The sequence below is a fragment of the Mobula birostris genome, chromosome 18 (genome assembly GCF_030028105.1).
Source record: "Mobula birostris isolate sMobBir1 chromosome 18, sMobBir1.hap1, whole genome shotgun sequence".
Taxonomy (NCBI): Eukaryota; Metazoa; Chordata; class Chondrichthyes; order Myliobatiformes; family Myliobatidae; genus Mobula; species Mobula birostris.
In genome coordinates this window covers 65,105,367-65,126,920 of record NC_092387.1, presented here as the reverse complement: position 1 = coordinate 65,126,920, position 21,554 = coordinate 65,105,367, and the positions used below count along the sequence as shown (strand labels likewise).

General features: G+C 44.7%; 1 protein-coding gene across 6 annotated transcripts in view; it reads right to left on the bottom strand.

The window, feature by feature from the left end:
* The window catches only part of zmiz1a (zinc finger, MIZ-type containing 1a), a 451,595-nt gene that overhangs the window by 74,741 nt on the left and 355,300 nt on the right, over positions 1 to 21,554 (bottom strand). The window lies entirely within an intron of this gene.

Here is a 21,554-nt window from a genome sequence, read left to right as displayed (position 1 = left end):
GTGGTTGGAAAGATATTGGAGTCAATCCTCAAGGACAAGGTTAAGAAATACCTCAAGGTGCATGACAAGATAGGCCGAAGCCAGCATGGTTTCATGAAGGGAAGATCCTGCCTTACCAATTTATTGGAATTTTTTGAGGTAATCTCGAATAAGATTGACAAGGGAGAGGCTGTGGATGTTGTGTATTTGGATTTTCAAAAGGCCTTCGATAAGGTGCCGCATATGAGGCTGCTTAATAAGATGAGAGCCCATGGAATTATAGGAAAGATATTGAAATGGCTGGAGCATTGGCTGATAGGCAGAAAGCAAAGGGTGGGGATAAAGGGATCCTATTCTGATTGGTTGCCGGTTACTAGTGGTGTTCCGCAGGGGTCGGTGTTGGGGCCGCTTCTTTTTACGATGTGTATCGATGATTTGGATTATGGATTAAATGGTTTTATGGCCAAGTTTGCAGATGGCACCAAGATAGGTGGAGGAGCAGGAAATGTTGAAGAAACGGAAAGGTTGCAGAGAGACCTAGTCAGTTTAGGAGAGTGGGCAAAGAAATGGCAGATGAGATACAAGGTTGACAAATGTACGATTGTACATTTCGGAAGAAGAAATAATCGGATAGATTATTATTTAGATGGGGAGAAAATTCAACAATCGGAAGTGCAAAGGGACTTGGGGGTCCTCGTGCAGGATACTCTAAAGGTTAACCACCAAGTTGGATTGGCGGTTAAGGAAAGCGAATGCTATATTGGCATTCATTTCAAGAGGAATAGTGTATAAGAGTAAGGAGGTGTTGATGAGGCTCTATGGGGCATTAGTGAGACCTTATTTGGAATACTGTGTGCAGTTTTGGGCCCCCTATCTTAGAAAGGATATACTGATGTTGGAGAGAGTTCAGAGAAGATTTACGAGGATGATTCCTGGAATGCAGGGGCTAACATATGAGGAGCTTCTGTCGGCTCTTGGATTGTATTCATTAGAGTATAGAAGAATGAGAGGGGATCTCATAGAAACGTTTCGAATGTTGAAAGGGTTGGACAGAGTAGATGTGGAAAGGTTGTTTCCCTTGGTGGGTGAGTCCAGGACAAGAGGCCATACTCTTAGAATTAGAGGGTACCCAGTTAAAACAGAGATGAGGAGAAATTTTTTTAGCCAAAGGGTCATGGATTTGTGGAATTCATTGCCACGTACAGCTGTGGAGGCCCGAACATTGAGGGTGTTTAAGGAGGAGATTGACAGGTATCTAATTAGTCAGGGTATCAAGGGATATGGGGAAAAAGCCGGAAATTGGAACTAGGTGGGTGAATAATTTAGCTCATGGGGGAGCTGCGGAGCAGACTCAATGGGCCGAATGGCCTACTTCTGCTCCTTTGTCTTGTCTTGTGATTTCCATAGATGCTGCCTGGCCTGTTGAGTTCCTCCAGCATTTTGTGTACGTTGCCTTGGACTTCCAGCATCTGCAGATTTTCTTGTGTTTGCTGAACTTTTAAGTGTTGCTCATTTTTACAGCACTTATGGCCTAACAAGCCGTACTGCCTGGCAACCTGCCTATTTAGGTAGCGGCCTATTCACAATGACCAATTAACCTCTGAACTTGTATGTCTTCGGATTGTGGGAGGGAACCAGAGCATCGGAGGAAACTCATGAACACACAGGAAGAATGTACAAACTTTCTTACAGAGTACACCAGAATTGAACTGCAAAGCTCCGAGGTGTAATAGCGTCGTGCCAACCACTATGCTATCAAAGGAAATGGCTCCCCACCAGGGACCCTTATGATCTTCAGTTTAACACTCTCCTAACTGAGCAGCTGCTGTTAATATATCTGCCTCAACCAGTTCCTTAGGCAGCTCATTCTACACTCAGCACTCTCTGGGTTAAAAAGTTGTCCCTATTAAATCTTTCCCCTCTCACCCTATGCCCCCTAGTTCTTGGTTCCCTAAATATGTGCATTGATTCTATCTATATTCTTTATGATGTTCTTGGGACCTGAGGTGACGATCAGGCTGATTCAGCTTGCTCTCTCCGCGGCAATGAGGCTGAGGGACTGCTCCAGCTGCTCCGCGCTTCATGTCTGTGAGCCTCGCGGCAATTTGCCCTGCTGTGTGAGGAACCAAGGCTGAGGCTGAGGGCCTACTTTGGCTGCTCCGGGCTTCAGGCTTATGCACTCATTTTTGTTCTGAATGCTATCCCTCCCTTCTATTGTTTACGTGATTGTGTGTGTTTTTTTTTCTGTCTGCGCATTTGGCATTGGCCTTTTTAAAAAAATTTGGTTCATTCGTGTTTCTTGCTTTGCGGCCGCCTGTAAGGGGACGAATCTCAATGTTGTACAATTTATGCATACTATGAGAATAGATCTACTTTGAACATCATAAGATCACTCCTTATTCTCCCCTGGTCCAATGAAAGAAGTCCTAACCTGCTCAACCTTCCCCTGGAACTCAATAGTTCCAAGTCCTGGCAACATCCTGAAGAAAGAGGAAGGAAGATTCTGATAGGTGGGTCTGTAGACCATGGAATAGAGGGAAGTTGGTTAGGAACCAGAAGGAAGTGAGACAGGTTATAAGGGCAGTGGGGTATCATTCCAATACCATTTGGTTAAAGCAACTTGATGGTCTAATTCTTGAATGTAAAAATAACCCAGCGACCTAATAGATTAAGATATCCATAACATTCATCAACACCTTTCCTTGGAAGCAGGACAGCAGCACTTATCCAAGCCGTCTCCAGTCAAGTGCCCTCATGAAATTAGTGTGCAAAGATTTGAATACATATGACATTTATGAAATACTGAACATCCCACAGACCAAAATCACCACCCACGAAGCCACGTCATAACCTAATCAATTTCCTGTTCTTACTTTTCCCAGTTAGCAACATCCACCTCTAAGTGCATAGAGACAGAGATATCTGCAGCAAGGCCAGTACCCTGTGAAAAATGCTGCCCTGCCTCCAATTCTGTGACTTGCAAGTTCACGGACCTGGATAGTTGGGCACACATTGTTTGCTCTGAAGCCTTCCCTGCCAGGAGACTTGACAACATGTGCCCTGCCTGCTTGAAGAGGTTTCAGTAGAGCCAGAGAAGCCTCTGTGTGCTCTCTGATGTCTCCCAAGAGAGCAGAAGATGTCATCTGTAGTTATGGGGGAATTTGCAGGGGAATGGAGAAACTGAGTAACGCACACAAAATTTATTTATTTATTGTTTATTGAGAGACAATGTGGAATAGGCCCTTCGAGCCGCGCTGCACCAAAGCACCTGATTAATTTTAGCCTAATCAGAGGACAATTAACAATGACCAATTACCCTACCCAGTACATCTTTCGACTGTGGGAGGGAACAGGGGCACCCAGAGAAAACTCATAGATTCCATGGAGAGGGCGTACCGACTCCTTGCAGGTGACATTGGAATTGAACTTTGAACTTCAACACCCCGAGCTCTAACAGTGCCTCATTAACCATGACGCTACCGCACTGCCCTGAAGGAATCCAGGAGATCAGGCAGCATCTAGAGTGAGGAATAAACAGTCGATATTTTGGGCTGAGACCCTTCATCAGGTCTGGAAAATTAAGCAGAAAGAAGCCAGAACAGCTAACGTTTTAGCACTGGATGGTTTGTTGACCGACTGGGCCAAGTGGCCTCCTCCCTGTGCTTTAGTAACATGTTTCTCAGTGCTTCCTCACTGTGGGCCCGAAAAGCTTGGAATACCCTCCAGTGGTGACTTACAGGGTCACAGAGCAACACTGCAGCGAAACAGGGCCTTTGGCTCAAGCAGTCCATGTGTAATAGACAGCACTCAGTAAACATACCCCTTACACACGTGCACTGACTCACATCCTGCTCATTTACCATTACCATACTCACAATCATTAGGCTTGTGTGTGAGTGAATGTGTGTGTAAGGAGTACACTTACCGAACACTCTCCATCACACCCTGCTAACCAACAACCACTCATTTCTTACCATGATCCCATTTTATTCTCAAAGTTCAAATACGTCACCACACACAACCCTCAAATTGATTTCTCTGTGGGCATCCTCAGCTAATCTATAGAATAGTAACTGTAACAGGATCAATGAAAGATCAACCAGAGTGCAGAAGACAACAAACTGTCCAAATGCAAATATAAGTAAATAGCAATAAATAATGAGAATGTGAGACAATGAGATAGTACTTAAAGTGAGATCATTGGTTGAAGGGACTTCTCTATAGATGTGTAGTTATCCCCTACTATTCAAGAGCCTGATGGTTGAGGGCTAGTAACTCTTCCTGAACCTGGCATTGCGAGTCCTGAGGCTCTTGTACCTTCTACCTGATGGCAGCACTGAGAAAAGAGGATGGCCTGGGTGGTGGGGCTCTCTGATGATGGATGCTGCTTTCCTACAACAGTGTTCCGTGTAGATGTGCTCAATAGTCGGGAGGGCTTTACCCGTGATGTACTGGACCAATTCCACTACTTTCTGTAGGAGTTTCCATTTAAATGCATTGGTGTTCCCATACCAGGCCATAATGCAGCCAGTCAATATATTCTCCACTACACATCTATAAACTATTACTTCCATCATTTTCCCCCCAGATTCCATCACTCACGTACACACTTACTCATGCCTTTGGGATGCGGGAAGAAACTAGTGTATCTGATAGAAATCAACATGGTGACAAGGAGAAACACACACTTTGCCCGCGCGCGCACACCCACACACAGCACCTGCGGTCAGGAGGCAGCAGTTCCACCCACTGCGCCACTCTTCCCTCCAGTATGTACTGTGCTGTTGCATTGTCCCATAGGTGGTTAGGTTGTGGAGCAGCTTTTAATGTGACATCTTTCTAGAAAGGGATGATACTCAAATGGGGAGAGAGGGCGTAGCTGCTCACACAGTTAAATGTAAAAGAACCCATGACACCAAGGCTGAAGAGGAATTTTCACTGGTGTCTCAAGTCTGTGATTTTCATTGGCTGTGCAGTGTGTTGGAACTATCTGAAAGGGAAGTGAAATGCAAATCTTGTGTTTTTTGTTCTCAGACTTTACTCAAACCAGTCATCACCTTGACCGAAACTAAACCATCTTGCTCAGATGATTCAGTGTTTTAAAAATTAGGCAGGGCTGGCCCTCCGCCAACCTTTCAGCCTTTTTTTCTGTTCATTCCAGCGAAGAGGAACGAGGCTGAGGAAGGTCACTACACTCTCTACGAGAACAACATATTTCACTCAAGCCCAGCTCAGCTTCCCCCATTCACTTTCTCCAGCCATACCCCGCCTCCAGGGTTGTCCATGCAGTGATCTGACGGCTTCGTCGTTAAGTCATTGCACTCTCAGCCAGAGACTTTGATCATTGATCCAGGGACAGGAACGTAGGAACAGGCTGTTTGACTGACTATGTCTGTGCTGAGCACAAGGGCAAAAGAAGCAAGGTCACTTTTGCTTGTGGCAAGATCCATATCCACACCTTTGGGTATGGAGGGGCCAATGCACAGGATCGGGAAAAAGCTGCAGAAAATTGCAAGCTCAACCAGCTCCAACATAGGCAGTAGCCTCCCCAGCACTGAGGCCATCTTCAAAAGGCCATGCCTCAAAAAAGTCACTAACGACCCCCATCACCTAGGGCATGCCCTCTTCTCATTGCTATCATCGAGGAGCTGGTATAGAAGCCTGAAGATACACACTCAAATTTTCAGAAACAGCTTCTCTGATTAAATGTTGCTATCATTCCTGGTTCCACCACTTGTGCTGGCAGCGCAGAAAATTGCTTTTGCACGTCTTGCTTAACACTTTCCCCCTCAAGTTACTCTCATGTCTTTTGAGTATTTGACATTTCTGCACTGGGTAAAGGTCTGATTATCTATCCTATCTCTGCCTGCCATAAATTTATATTCTTCTATCAGGACATCCCTCAGCTCTGGCACTCTAGAACACAATGAGTCCTTTGCAACTTCTCCCAATAAAAACAAATTCATTCCTCCAATAAAAGGTAGAACACATTTCAAATAAGACTGCACTCAAGGCATAAAGTCTGAGCCATAAGACCATAAGAGATAGGAGCAGCATTGGCCATTTGGCCCAGCGAGTCTGCTCCACCATTCAATCATGGCTGATCCTTTTTTCACCTCCTCAACCCCGTCTCCAGCCTTCTCCCCATAAGACCATAAGATATGGAAGCAGAAGTAGGCCATTCGGCCCATCGAGTCTGTTCCGCCATTCTTTCGTGGGCTGATCCAATTCTTCCATTCATCCCCACCCCCCTGCCTTTACCCCATACCCTTCCATGCCCTGGCTAATCAAGAACCTATCTCTGCCTGCAATGCACCCATGACTTGGCCTCCACAGCTGCTCATGGCAACAAATTCCACAGGTTCACCACCCTCTGACTAAAGTAATTTCTCCACATCTCAGTTCTAAATGGACGTCCTTCAATCCTGAAGTCATGCCCTCTTGTCCTAGAATCCCCTACCATGGGAAACAACTTTGCCATATGTAATCCGTTCAGGCCTTCTAACATTTGGAATGTTTCTATGAGATCCCCCCCCAATTCTCCTGAGCTCCAGGGAATACAGCCCAAGAGCTGCCAGATGTTCCTTCAATGCCCTGTCCGATCAAGAACCTGTCAAGCTCTGCCTCAATACACCCAACGAACTAGCCTCCACAACTGCCTGCGACAACAAATTCCACAAGTTCATCACCCTCTGGTTAAAGAAATTTCTCTACATCTCTGTTTTAAATAGATTCCCCTCTATCCTGAATCTGTGCCTTCTTGTTCTAGACTCTCCCACCATGGGAAACATCCTTTCCACACCTGTCTACGCCTTTCAACATTCAAAAGGTTTCAATGAGATCCCTCCCTCATCCTCTAAATTCCAACACATAGAGACCAGAGCCATCAAACGTTCCTTGTATGATAACCCTTTCTTTCCTGGAATCATCCTTGTGAACTTTCTCTGAACCCTCTCTAATGCTAACATATCTTTTCATAGATGAGGAGCCCAAAACTGTTCACAATACACAAGGTGAGGCCTCACCAGTGCCTCATAAAGCCTCAGCATCACATCCCATCTCTTGTATTCAAGACCTCTTGAAACGAATGCTAACATGGCATTTGCCTTCCTCACCACCAACTCAACTTGCAAGTTAACCTTTAGGGTGTTCTGCATAAGGACTCCGAAAGGCTTTTGCATCTCAGATTTTTGGATTTTCTCTCCATTTAGAAAATAGTCTGCACATTTATTTCTTCTACCAAAGTGCATGATCATGCATTTTCCAACTTTGCATTTCATTTGCAGCTTTTTTGCCCATTCTGTTTAAACCCTTCTGCAGCCTACCTGTTTCCGCATTACTTCCCCCTCCACCAATCTTTGTATCATTTGCAAATTGGCAACAAGGCCATCTAGTCCATCATTTAAATCATTGGTATACAGCACAAGAAGTGGTCCCAACACCGAGCCCTGTAGAACACCACTAGTCACTGGCAGCCAGCCAGAAAAAGATCCTTTTATTCCCACTTGCTCCCTCCTACCAATCAGCCATGCCAGCAACTTTCCTGTTATACCATGGGCTCTTAACTTGGTAAGTAGCCTCATGTGTGGCACCTTGTCAAAGGCCTTCTGAAAGTCCAAATATACAACATCCACTGCATCCCCTTTATCTATCTGACTTGTAATCTCTTCAAAGAATTCCACCAGGTTCATCAGGTAAGATTTTCCCTTAAGGAAACAATGCTGACTTTGTCCTATCTTGTCCTGTGTCACCAAGTACTCCATAACTTCATCCTTAGCAACTGACTCCAACATCTTCCCAACCATTGAAGTCAGGCTAACTGGTCTATAATTTCCTCTCTGCTGCCTTTCTCCTTTCTTAAGGGGTGGAATGACATTTGCAATTTTCCAGTCCTTTGACACCATGCCAGAGTCCAATCATTTTTGAAAAATTACTAATTTCTCCATAATTTCTAATGCTACCTTTTTCAGAACCCTAGGGTACAGTTCATCTGGTCCGGGTGACTTATGTACCCTTAGGTCTTTCAGCTTTTTGAGCATCTTCTCCCTTGTAATAGTAACTGTGCTCACTTCTCTTCCCTCACACCCTACAACATCTGGCACACTGCTAGTGTCTTCCACAGTGAAAACTGATGCAATCTGCCATCTCCTTGTCCCCCATTATTATTTCTCTGGCCTCATTTTCTTACAGAACTATATACACTCTCATCTCTCTTTTATTTTTTACATACTTGAAAAAGCTATTACTATCATCTTTGATATTACACTAGCTTGTTTTCATAGTTCATCTTTTCCCTCCTAATGATCCTTTTAGTTGCTCTCTGTGTTTTTAAAAGCTTCCCAATCCTCTATCTTCCCACTAATTTTTGCATTGTTGTATGCCCGCTCTTTTGCTTTTACTTTAGCTTTGACTTCCCTTATCGCCCATGGTTGTACTATTTTGCCATTTGAGTGTTTCTCTATTTTTGGAATGCATCTATCCTGCACCTCCGTCATTTTTCCCAGAAGCTCACATCATTGTTGCTCTGCTGCCCTCCCAGCATTTCCTTCCAATTTACTTTGGCCAACTCCTCTCTCATACCACTGTAATTTCCTTTATTCCACTGAAACACTGCTAAGTCAGACTTTACTTTCTCCCTATCAAATTTCAAGTTGAACTCAATCATATTCTCATCACTGTCTCCTAGGGGTTCTTTTACCTTAAGCTCCCTATTCACCTGCAGTTCATTACTTAACACCCAATCCAGCATAGCTGATCCCCTAGTTGGCTCAATGACAAACTGCTCTAAAAGCCATGTCGTAGGCATTCAACAAACTCAACTCTCCTGAGATCCATTACCAACCTGATGTTCCCAACTGACCTGCATGTGAAAGTCTCCCATGACTATCATAACATTGCCCTTTTGACATGCCTTTTCCATTTCCTGTTGCAATGTGTTGTCCACATCCCAGCTAACTGTTGGGAGGCCTATATATAACTGCCATCAGGATCCTTTTACCCTTGCAGTTTCTGCACTCAACCCACAAGGATTCAACACCTTCCGATCTTATGTCACATCTTTCTACTGATTCGATGCCATTCCTTACCTGCAGAGCCACACCGCCGCCTCTGCCTACCTTCCTATCTCTTCAATACAACATGTAATCTTGGATATTCAGCTCTCAATTACAACCATCCTTCAGCCATGATCTAGTGATGGCCACAACATCATACCTGACAATTTCTAATTGTGCAACAAGATCATCCACCCTATTTCTTCTACTCTGTGCATCGAGATACAACACTTTGACTACTCTGTTCACTACCCTTTTTGATTCTACATCCCTACTGCACTGATACTCACCCTGCTGGCTGCAGTTTTGTCATCTGCCTGCTCTTCCTGACAGTCTGAGTGCATGCTATCTTTGCTTTTTTACCATCCGATCAATCCTGAGTCCCTTCACTCCAGTTCCCATCCCCTCCAAAGTAGCTTAAACCCTCCCCAACAGCGTTAACAAACTTGCCTGTGAGAATATTGGTCCCTCTTGGGTTCAGGTGCAACCCGTCACTTTTGTACAGGTCATACCTCCCCCAAAAGAGATCCCAATGATCCAAGAACCCGAAGCCCTGCATCCTGCACCTGCCCAACCTATCCTTCTAACTCAGCCCTCAAGTTCTGGCAACAACCTTGTAGATCTATTCAACACTCTTTCAAGTTTAATAACATGTTCTCCATTGAAAGGCAACTACAACTGAATGCAGTACTCCAAGGATGACCTTGTCAGTGTGACCTCACAACTTTTATACACATACACCTGACTAATTTCCTGGAGGCCACTCATTTTACTTCCAATCCCCATTCCTATTCCAGCTTGTCGGTCCCTGGCTTTCTCTAATGCCATGATGAGACCACTTTCAGGTTAGAGGAGCAACAGCTCATATTTAGTCTGGGTAGCCTCCAACCTGACAGCATGAAAATTGATTTCTGTACCTACCGGTAAAATTCCCCCCCTCCCCCTACTTCTTCCATTCGCTACCCGACTCCCCTCTTCTTCTCTTCTCCTCTCCTGCCCATCACCTCCTCCTGGTGCCCCTCCTTCCCTTTCTCCCATGGTCCACTCCCTCCCCTATCGGATTCCTTCTTTTCCAGTCCTTTACCTTTTCCGCTCATCTCCTTTCCACCTACCTTCCCCCTCACCTATTGCCTTCTAAGGTTGTAATCCTTCGTCTTCCTCCATCTTTTTATTCCAGCTTTTTCTCCCTTCCTTCTCAGTCCTGATGAAGGGTCTTGGCCCAAAACTTCGACTGCTTATTCCCCTCCATTGATGCTGCCTGATCTGCTGAGTTCCTCCAGCACTTTGTGTGTGTTACTCTGCATTTCCAGAATCTGCAGAATCGTTTGCGTTTATCATCCCAAATGATTCTCATCTTACAGTGAACTAACAAAACTGCTGTTGCCCCACATCTAGTGAGCAACCATGCTGGTGACCACGAACTCTCTTCTCTCAAAGTGATTTTCATCCTAAAACTTCAATGGAGTTAAGGGGAAGTTAAAGATTACAAAAAGAAAAAAAAAGCTAATGAAGATTGAGTTTGAAGCTGCAGATGTAAAGGGTCTTTATTCAATACTTTACAAATAGGCAGACAGGCCAGGTGGAAGAATCTTCCCAGTCTAATAATGGAGTTATGATTCAGAACGGTCATGATCTAATGTCAGCTGTGGGTCTGTGGGTTCTGCTAATTTCCTCTGAGTCAGAAGGTTGTGGGTTCAAGTCCTGAGCAACAAATTTTTGAGCTGCAAAATACTGCATTGCTGATGAGATCAAAACTGAAACTGTCTGCCCTCTCAGTGGCACACAGAGAACTCCAAAACTCTAGTCGACCAAGAACTTAACTTCGTATCAGTATCACTGACACACAGTATGTTGTGAAATTTGTTGTTTTATGGCAGCAGTACAGTGCAATACTTAAAAATACTAATTACACTAAGAAATATACTCAGTGGCCACCTGTACACTGCTCGTTAATGCAAATGCCAGCCAATCATGTGGCAACAACTCAATGCATAAAAGCATGCAGACATGGTCAAGAGGTTCAGTTGTGATTCAGAACAAACATCAGAATGGGGAAAAAATGTGCTCAAATTGACTATGACCATGGAATGATAGTTGGTGCCAGATGGAGTGGTTTGAGTATCTCAGAAACTGCTGATCTCCTGGGATTTTCACATATAGCAGTCTCTAGAGTTTACAGAGAATAGGGCAAAAAAAAGATCCAGTGAGCAGCAGTTGGGTATGAACATTTTGGTAACGAGATTACAGCAGCGGGAATTGATCCTCGATCTGTGATCGCTATTGTCAAGTATTGAAGTGCAGCGAAAAACTTTGTTTTGCTTTCTGTCCATATTGATTATTTCATCACAACAGTGCATTGAGGTACTACAAGGGAAAACAGTAATAGAATGCAGAATAAAGTGCTACAGTTACAGGCAAAGTGCAGTGCAAGCGAACAATGAGGTGCAAGATAGATTGTGGGGACAAGGAAATGTTCGCCTTCTGGTTTAACCCTTTTGAGACCGGTATCATTCTGTGAACTTACACTGCCTATATTCTAAGATTAGATGAGGTGTGAGGGCTTGAAGCAAAGCATCATGGCTGGAGACTCACAGCCACTATAGAGAACACAAGGCAAAACATTAAAGATACACTTAAGCAGGAACTGAATAAATTCTGTTGGACTATAAGACATCAGAGCAAAGTTAGGCCATCTGGCCCATCAAGTTTGCTCTGCCATTCCATCATGGATGATTTATTATCCCTCTCAATCTCATTCTCCTGCCCTAATAATCAAGAACCTATCAACCCATGCTTTAAATGTACCTCTACAGCCATCTGTGGCAATGAATTCCACAGACTCTCCACTTTCTGTCTGAAGAAATTCCTCCTTATCTCTATTCTAAAGGGATGTCCTTTTAACCTGAGGCTGTTCCCTCTAGTCCTAGACTCACCCTATATAAGGAAACATCCTCTTCACATCCACTCTATTCAGGTCTTTCAATATTTGATAAGTTTCAATGAGTTTTCCCCTCATTCTTCTAAATTCCAGCAACTACAGGCCCAGAGACGTCAAATGCTCCTCATGTTAACTCTTACATCAAAGTACAAACGTACATTTATTATCAAATTATGTAAACATCATGCATGAGACTCTGCTCCTTACAGGCAAAAAAAGAACCCATTAAAATTTCTCACATTCCCAGGATCACTCTAATGAACCTCATTGGTTTTATAAAAGTACTTAAAGTGTTCATGTAAGTTAAAATGTTTTCCTCCATGTGTACATATAAACCTTTTGTAAATTACCACGATAAGAAAATCAGTATGACATTTCTGCTATTCAGACTGCCCTGTCTTCAACTCAGCAACATTTCTGAGATCACCCTGCAATTTAGATGAGGCCTTACGCAATAATCTACTCATTCTGTGCGGAGGTAATATTTTCACCATATCACTGAGGGTTTTTGAGACTACGGTCGGCCCGGTACACCAGTCTGCTGCTGAAGCACACATCTACACTTCCTCTTTCCGAGGGCCGCTGGTGTAAAAATATTTTTAACATTGGCTTGTTAAAAATAGCTGCTTCCTGACAATAGAATAGAATGTAGAACATGATACAGGCACATGGGTCCACAATGTTATGTTGACTATTTAATGTACTCTAAGATCAATCTAATCCTTCCCTCCCACACGACCCTTCCTTTTCTTTTCATCCATGTGCCTATCTAAGTTTCTTAAAACTTCCCTAATATATCTGCCTTTACCACAATTACTGGCAATGTGATCCACACACCCACCACTTTCTGTGTAAAAAACCTACCTCTGCTATTCTATCTCTAACTTTCCTCCAATCACCTTAAAATTATGCTCCCTTCTATTAAACCATACATCTCAGTATTAAGAATTGTCCAACAGTTATAGTGTGCTTTGCAAACCTTTCTATCGTCCATGTACCAATCTAGGTCTATTAAATGTCCCTAACATATATATCTGCCTCTACCACCACGCCTGGGAGGGCGTTCCATGCACTGTTTGCTGTAATTTAATCTCTCATATGCCCATCAACTTTATCGGAGTCTCCTGTGACCTAATCTACATCAGGATTTTCAGGATATTCCACTTCTCACGTTCGATTTGATTTTATATTTTCCCACAATAGTGATGGAGGTATTTCATCCAATCTGATCTATGTCAGCCCTTGAAGCAATGTCGTGAATCCCATCCACCAATTACATCGCACGTGGAACACGACGGCACAGTCAAGCCCTTCGGCCCACTATGTTGTGCCAACCAGAACACACTGTAAAATCTAACCCTTCCCTTCCCACATAGACCTTCATTTTTCCAGCATTCAACTGCCCTATCTAAGTGTTTCTGTAAATACGCTAGTTGGTCCCTTTTTTGTTTTCTTTGCCTAAAATTACATTTGTGTGACACCTTTCACGATCTTAAATGCCCCAAAGTACTTTGCAGTTAACTGAACTACCATTTTTAAAAATGTTTTATTTAGAGACACAGCATAATAAAAGGCCCTTCCAAAGTACTTTGCAGTTAATTAAATTATCATTTTTTAAGATGTTCTTTACTTAGAGACACAGCACAATAAAAAGGCCCTTCCAGCCCAACGAACCCACACTGCCCAATTACACCCATGTGACCAATTAGCCTCCTACCATAACCCAGGGGCACCAAACAAGGCTCCACGGAACCCTTGGTTAATGGTAGGGGTCCATGTCATAAAAAGGTTGAAACCCTGCCCTAACTTATATGTCTTTAGGATATGGGAGGAAACCAGAGCACTCTGAGGAAACCTACACAGTCACGAGGGAGAACATACAAACTCCTTATGGACAGCAGTGGGAATTGAACCTGAGTTACTGATGCTGAAAAGTGTTACACTAATGTGTTGCTTTAGTTTCAAGAGTTAGTTACTGCTGTATGAAATTAGTTCCTGATGTTTGGGATCACCAAGATCCACTCGGTAGAGAGGATTTTAATTTTAATCCTACCAACTTTTCAAAGTGCTGCTTGCAAAGTCATGCCTTTTGAAGTGTTGAAGGGAATAGCTGACCACGTGGACAGTGGAACAAGGAAACCAACCAAATACTTGTGCTGCTTTTTACTCTTCCAGCTTTCCACTCTCTGGCTGATAGTGACAAGCACCTTACTGCAATTCCCACTATGGCAACTTGTTTCTTTCAAGGATTCACTTCCTCTCTGTTGATGTACAGCTGCTCCCTGGAATGAGTTCCAGTGTTTTTGAACTGGCTCACCCCCAGGACAGAGGTTGGGTCACCCAGTGATCCCCATGATCAGCGACGCAAGCTTGCGGGCCCCAAATATGAGGGCTAGTAATTTCCCCCACTTTGCCCAAGGTTAGTAAGTAATAGGATCAGGGATTCCTGTGGGGCAGGACCGGAGGCCCAAGGTCAGTCAACAGGTCTGGATGTTGGGCTCCAGCTATCCCCGAGGACAGAGGTCAGGTTGGCAGGTGCTGAGGATGAAGTCCAAAGATCTCTGTGGTCAGGGACTGTGGATGACAAGCCCCAAGGGCAAGGGCAAGGTCAAGGGCCGGTGACCCCACTGAGCTCAGTGAGTCCCGGGGTCAGAGGTCTGCGTAGGGCAGGTCCGGATGCCAGGCTTCAGCAGTCCCTGACGACGGAGGTCAGGGTCCGTTGTTGGTGAGCCAGAGGATGAAGGCCAGTGACGCCCGATGGGTGTGTATGTGTGTGTGGGGGGGTGGGGGGGTAGGAAGGGGTTTGCTTTGCTGTTGTTGTGTCTGTCTTGTACACTTGCTGGGTATTGTTTAACATTGTAGGCACGCTGCCTTGGTGCTGGAAGTATGACGACACTTGCCGGAGGCCCCTACACATCTGAGACTGTTGGTCGCTAATGCAAACGCCACATTTGTCTGTCCTGGAAAAGCAGAAGAGTTAGCGTGACGCTCAGCCGATATGGATCCTTCACCAGAAAGACTGGACAAGTGCTTTTTTATCATTTTTATTTACGCACATTTCCTGCTTCCTGTTTACAGACCGGGAACTTCCTGTTTACTTCAGCACAAGCTGCTTTAAGTGCTACAGAAATGAGAGTCACAGTCACAGCACCTTTGGCCCACTGGTACACACCATCTACAAAACCCATTTACACGAATTCTTCCTGCATTCCCATCAATGGCCCTCAGTTTCCATTGCTGATTTACAGACTTCACAGTGATCAGGTAACCTGCCAACCCTGCACGTTTTTGGGATGTGGGAGGAAACCAGAGCAGCCGGGAGAAAACACACGTGGTCACAGGATGAACATGCAAACTCTACACAGAGAGCACCCAAGGTCAGGGTTGAACCCGACTCTCTGGTGCTGAGAAGCAGTGGCTTTACTCACTGCAGCTCAGCCAGAGTTCAGCAGGGAACGAGGCAAAAGATTGACAGCTTAGGGCACTGGACTCTTTGAATGAACTAAGGGACACCATGAAGACATTTTGTGCTGTAATGGACAACTTTGATAGATATAGCCAGCCCATCACAGGCAAAGCCCTCCCCACCATTAATCACTTTTCAAGGAGTGCTGCCACAAGAAAGCAGCATCCATCACCAAACACCCCCACCTTGCCCTCTTCTTACCACTGCCTTCAGTCAGGAGGTTCAGACGCTTTAGGTCCCACACCACCAGGTTCAACAACAGTTATTACCCTACAATCATCGGGCATCGAAACCAGGGTGCATAGCTCCACTCTGATTTCAAACTTCGAAACTGATTTTGCAACCTACAGACTCACTTTCAAGGTCTCTAACAACTCATGTTCTCAGTATTATTTATTTTTTATTCACACAGTTTGTCTTCTTTTGCACACTGGTTGTTGCCCCTCTTTATGGATAGTTTTCATGTAAATTCTATTCTGCAAGTAATTGAATCTCATGGTTGTATATGGTGACATATATGTACTTTAATAATAAGTTTACTTTGACTTTTGACTTTGACAAGAAAGACTTGCTTCCTTAACTGATATAACTGGTGATCAACTGGATCAGGGTAACGAGGCTTTTTTTTAAACCCAGGGCAGAAATGGCTAAAATGAGGCGGTATAATTTTAAGGTGATTGAAATAAAGTATAAGGGGGATGTCAGAGGTAGATTTTATTTTACACAGAGAGTTGTGGCTGCGTGGAACGCCCTGCCAGGGGTGCTGGTAGAGGTAACTCTTAAATAGGCGCATGAATGATAGAAAAGTGGAGGGATATATGTAGGAGGGAAAGGTCAGATTATTCCTGCTGCTACCTGTAAGGAGTTTGTACGTTCTTCCCATGACCGTGTGGATTTCCTCCAGGTGCTCCTATTTTTTCCCATAGTCCAAAGATGTACCAGTTAGTTGACTAAATGGCCATTATAAATTGTCCTGTGATTCGGCTAGGATTAAATCGAGGGTTGCTGGGTGGTGAGATTCAAAGGGCTGAAAGGGCCTGTTCCACATTGTATCTCAATCAATAACTAAATAAATGTTGGCACAATATCATGGGCCAATAGACATGTACTATGCTGTAGAATTCAATGTTCTAAAACATCTTTCTTCATTCCATACTTCTTTCATGCATGTAAAATGGAAGAGTGAGATGCACAGCAAGGCTTCCTCTGCTCTTCCTCAATGACTTTCCTTAGTCAGACCTCTGGGCAAGAGGGGAAGAGGAATGGACTTAAATACAAATGATCCAGCTGAATTCCAGGATCTTAGTAGCTAGAATAGCCTCAGGATTGTTTCTCTGGCCTTCACTAGCATTGAGAGAAAGGAGGATTGAATTAAGGCCAATTATGTGTCCTTGCCTGGCTCAGAACTCTGAATTATTTCACTGAGAAGGCAAGCAAACAAAGGGCAGAAGAATCCCACCAGACTGGATCCCTCTCATCTCTGATAGTTCTAAATATCAATGGTTATATGCAACTCCAAACCTTCTACCAGTTTATCCAAAAACTTTTCTTATATTTGATTTCCCACTCATCCAGGTTCATCATGACACAACCTACTCCACCATTGAGAACATCATCAAGACGCAATACCTCAAGGTGGCACCCATCATTACTACCATTAGAGAGGAGACTGAAGGCCCACACTCACAGATTTAGGAATGGCTTCTTCTCCTCTGCCACCAGATTTCTGAATGGGATATGAACCCATGAGCATACTTCATTAATCATTTTCACCTATTCCTCCATTTACCAATCAGCTCATTGCCCTTACCCATCACTTCCCTTCTCCTCTGGCTGATTTGCTTCCATCATGAAGGACCTTCACCGTCAGGGATCTGCCCTCTTCTCAATACTACCATCAGGGAGGAGGTCCAGGAGCCTGAGACCTACACTCAATGTTTTAGGAACATTTTCTAGAGCCAGTATCCCAAGAAAGCAGCATTCATTACGAAGAACCCTCTCTATCTGGGACATGCCTTCTTCTCATTAGTAGCAGTGGGGAGGAGGAAACAGGAGCCTGAAGATCCACAAACACTGATTTAGGAACAGCTTCTTCCCCTCCACTACTAGATTCCTGAACAGCCCATGAACATGACCTCTTTTTCACTATTTAAGTCTTGTAACTTTCCATAATCTGTATGTTTTGCACTTGCACTGCTTCAACAACAAATTTTATGACATATGTCAGTGATTTTGATGTAAATTAGTTGAAGTTGCAGTCGAACAGTAGGCTAAGCAAGGAAGAAAATGGAGAAGTCCTGGGTCAGTTGTGATTCCTCAATTCCATAACTCAGACAACTGAAACCCAATTGTGGAAGCAGAGTATAGTTACGTGACTCAGGGGTATGGGAAAGCTCACAACTTGGAGTAGCTGACACCCACAAGTGCTTGCAGAAGATTCTTGCTACCTTGTGGCCAAGGAGAATCACTGACCCAATGGTGTGTCAGAAGCCGACCTGAAGGCGCTTATTCATCCTCTCTGAGACTGTGTGGTTTCCTCCTGGTGCTCCAGTTCCCTCTCCCATTGCAAAGACATAAGGCTAGGGCTAGTGCTTACCGTGTCTGACTCCAGAAGCTCTGGAAGGTGATCTGACTAACAGTAACCTGGCATTGTAATGTAACAGTCAGTGTAACGCTTCTCAGTGCCAGTGATCAGCGACACGGGTGCAATTCCTACTGCTGTCTGTAACGATTTGGTACACTCTTTCCATGACTGTGTAGGTTTTCTCAGGGTGCTCTGGTTTTCTCCCACAGTCCAGATACTGGTAAGTAGGTTAATTGGTATAACTGAGCAGCACGGGCTCATTGGGGCAGAAGAGCTTTTTATTCTCTCACATCTTAGGGAACATACATTGAAGGTGGGGGGGGTAATTTCAAAGGAGATGTGAGGGGCAGGGTTTTTTTTACACACAGAGAGTGGTGGATGTCTGGAATGTACTGTGGTATGGTGGGAGAGGCAGATACATTACAGACATTTAAGAGACGTTTAGATAGATACCTGGATGTGAGGAAAATGGAAAGATATGGACATTGTGTAGGCAGAGGAGATTAGTTTAGTTAGCATTTGATTACTAATTCAATTGGTTCAGTTCAGCACTGTGGGCCAAAGGGCCTGTTTCTGTGTGGTACTGGTCTATGTTCTTTCTACCTTTAAATACAAAATAAAAGTGAAACCAGGTATACACTGATGAGGAGTACAAAGTTGATGAGTGAGGATAAGTTTACAGAGAACTGAACAAGTTAGAACACAAATAACTTCCAATAACGAACACTTCAGCAAATTTTTTTCATGTTAGAAGCGTCAGAGAATATAAGCTGCAGATCAGCGATTTCCAAAATCACAGCACAATCAAATGAAATACCGGTATAATACAGTCTGACAAGTTTTGGTTTTGAGTAACACACAAAATGCTGGAGGAACTCAGCAGGTCATGCAGCATCTATGGGGAGGAATAAAGGCCTGATGTTCCAGCAAGACCATTGATCAGGGCTTTATATTCCCCTCTGTGGATGCTGCCTGACCTGCTGAGTTCCTCCAGCATTTTGTGTGTGTTACTCTGGATCTCCAGCATCTGCAGAAGCTCTTGTGTCTGAGTCCTGGGCTTGAACTTTGCCCCAATCTGAATGTTGCCGATGACCTGCATTAGAGGTGGGCAGGGCGAACATCAGTGAAGGCTGGCCACCCACATACCAGCAGTACACACTTCCTCTTGACTGTTTGCGTGGGCCTCAAACTAGACCAGCAACAATCTGAATGTCAGAACGACTGTCAAATGCCACAGTTGAAAATGATGGACTTCTTCAACTAACTACTGGCACAGACTCTTCCACAACTTCATCAAACACAGACCAAGCCCCTCATAACAACCTCTGCTGTCAAGATGAGGCCACTCTCAGGGTGGAGGAGCAATACCTCATAGACAGCCTCCAACTGACAGCATGAAAATTGACTTCTTTCTGGTTTTTTTGTTTTGCTTTTCCCCTCTCCCTTTCTTCTTCTGTTCCCCACTCTGGCCTCTTACCTCCTCTCCTCACTTGCCTATCACCTCCCTCTGGTGCCCTCCTTCTTCCCCTTCTCCTATGGTCCACTTTCCACTCTAATCAGATTCCTTCTTCTACAGCCCTTTATCTTTCCCACCCACCTGGTTTCACCTATCACTGACTAGGTTCTCCTCCTTCTCCTCCCCCCATCTTTTTACTCCAGTATCTTTCCCTTCCTTTGGTGAAGGGTCTCAGCCTGAAATGTTGCTAGTTTATTTATTTCTATAGATGCTGCCTGAGTTTCTGAGTTCCTCCAGCATTCTGTGCATGTTCCTCGTAACAACAGTTCATTGTAGATGTCCACACACCAGTAGGGACTCCATGTGAGAGAAACCCACATGGTCTCGTTTACCAATGTTCCAATAACCAACGAGCTACAGTTCTTCCACTGAGGTGTAAATGGCCATTCCTGTCACCTGGAAAGACCTGAAGCTGGCCTACTGTGCCATTAGCAGGGGAAGCACCTCCATCCCCTTCTACAGCTTGCAGAACTCCCCTTGATTGAGGGTCAACAGCACCAGCCTTCATCATACCTGCCTCGCGCATTTCATGGAAAACCACTGCAGACAAACCTCTCAGGTCTCGTGAACCGCTGTTTAAAAACGAGAAGCTTCCCTTGACTTCAACCTCCAAGCGCGCTCCCTTGGTTTGGCCCAGGTAATATAAAGCAGGAAACCCTGGAAAGAAGGCTGGTTCAGCCTTTCTCTCTCCTTCTCTCTCCCCCATGGGACCCCCTTATAGCAACCATGATAGTGGCTTATAAAATCAGGGCCCCTTTCAACTTCCAACCCCTCCTCTGAATCTTTTGCCTCCAGGCAGTACAGTGAGCAGCCATCATATGCAAATGTGTTCTACTTTCCTGTTGTAATCTGTTTTTTTAAAAAAAAATTCTCTCTGCTGCCTGCTCCACTTGACAGCACGCCACCTTACCCATAATCCTGCCAGGAGAAAGAAGAAACAAAAAAAAAGCGTGCACACTCGCTCCTTTCAGCAGGCCACTGCTGCTTCGGAACTGCAATGTTCACTCCTCGTCCCCCCCCAGCCCACTGACCGTGCCTCCTCACAACCTCCACCACCATGCCTGTGTGCCCACAACCGAATTCAGGAGGACAAAGGAAGTCAGAGACTGCCTTAATCTCAGAGGCAGCCTTCTCAGGGCACTCAGCTCTCTCTCTCTCCCTTTCCCTCCCTCCCTCCCTCCCTCCCTCCCTCTCTCTCTCTCTCTCTCTCTCTCCCCCTCTCTCTCTCTGTCCTGCACAATGTACATTAATTATTCATTGCCAGCCTCCTGGCTTCCAGGAAAAGCCAATCACAGATGGAGCCCGCTAATACAACCATGCCAACGGGCTTAGACAATGGAGCCAGAATCAAACTGAACAAGACCCCCTTTGCAAATAAACTTGACAGCCATTTATTGCACCAGGGGCAGGCATAAATCCTGTTGCATTTAGCTGTGGAATATGTCTAGACTGCTTTAAATGAGAAGGAAAAGCAGTCACTGGGTGCTAATGAGGGCGTGAGAGGAAATCTTTCTCTTCCAACCACCCCCCCCTCACTCCAACACGATCAGGAAAAAAAAAATCAAGCAGTCACTTATCTGTTAGGCTCAGTGGAGGAACGCTGTTACTGATGATCTTCCAGTTTAGCAGTCATCCATCTCCCTCTCCCCTCTACACACATCACACGGGCAGCCACGGCACTTTGCCAGAAGGGAAAAGCGGAAAAAAAATCCAGGCAGCTTACATTTCAAACTCCTGCAGGGGTGATGCGTCTCACAAAGCAAAGCGAGCACCGTCTTGGAGCCCAGCCAAAGTCACAAGCACCGATCAATTCAGTCGGCAGGAACCGCCACAAGTGTGCACGGCGAATTACTGAGGCATCACCAAGCAGGACAAGGAGGGAGGAAACCCTGGGCATTTAGCAAGATAAAACACCTAACGCGGTGCTTTCCCCCTTCAGAGTGCTGTTGTCTAAATCCATCAAAGTAGCCATGCTAATTAGGCTACAGAAAAGACTCTGCATTTAGGCAATGCTGGTG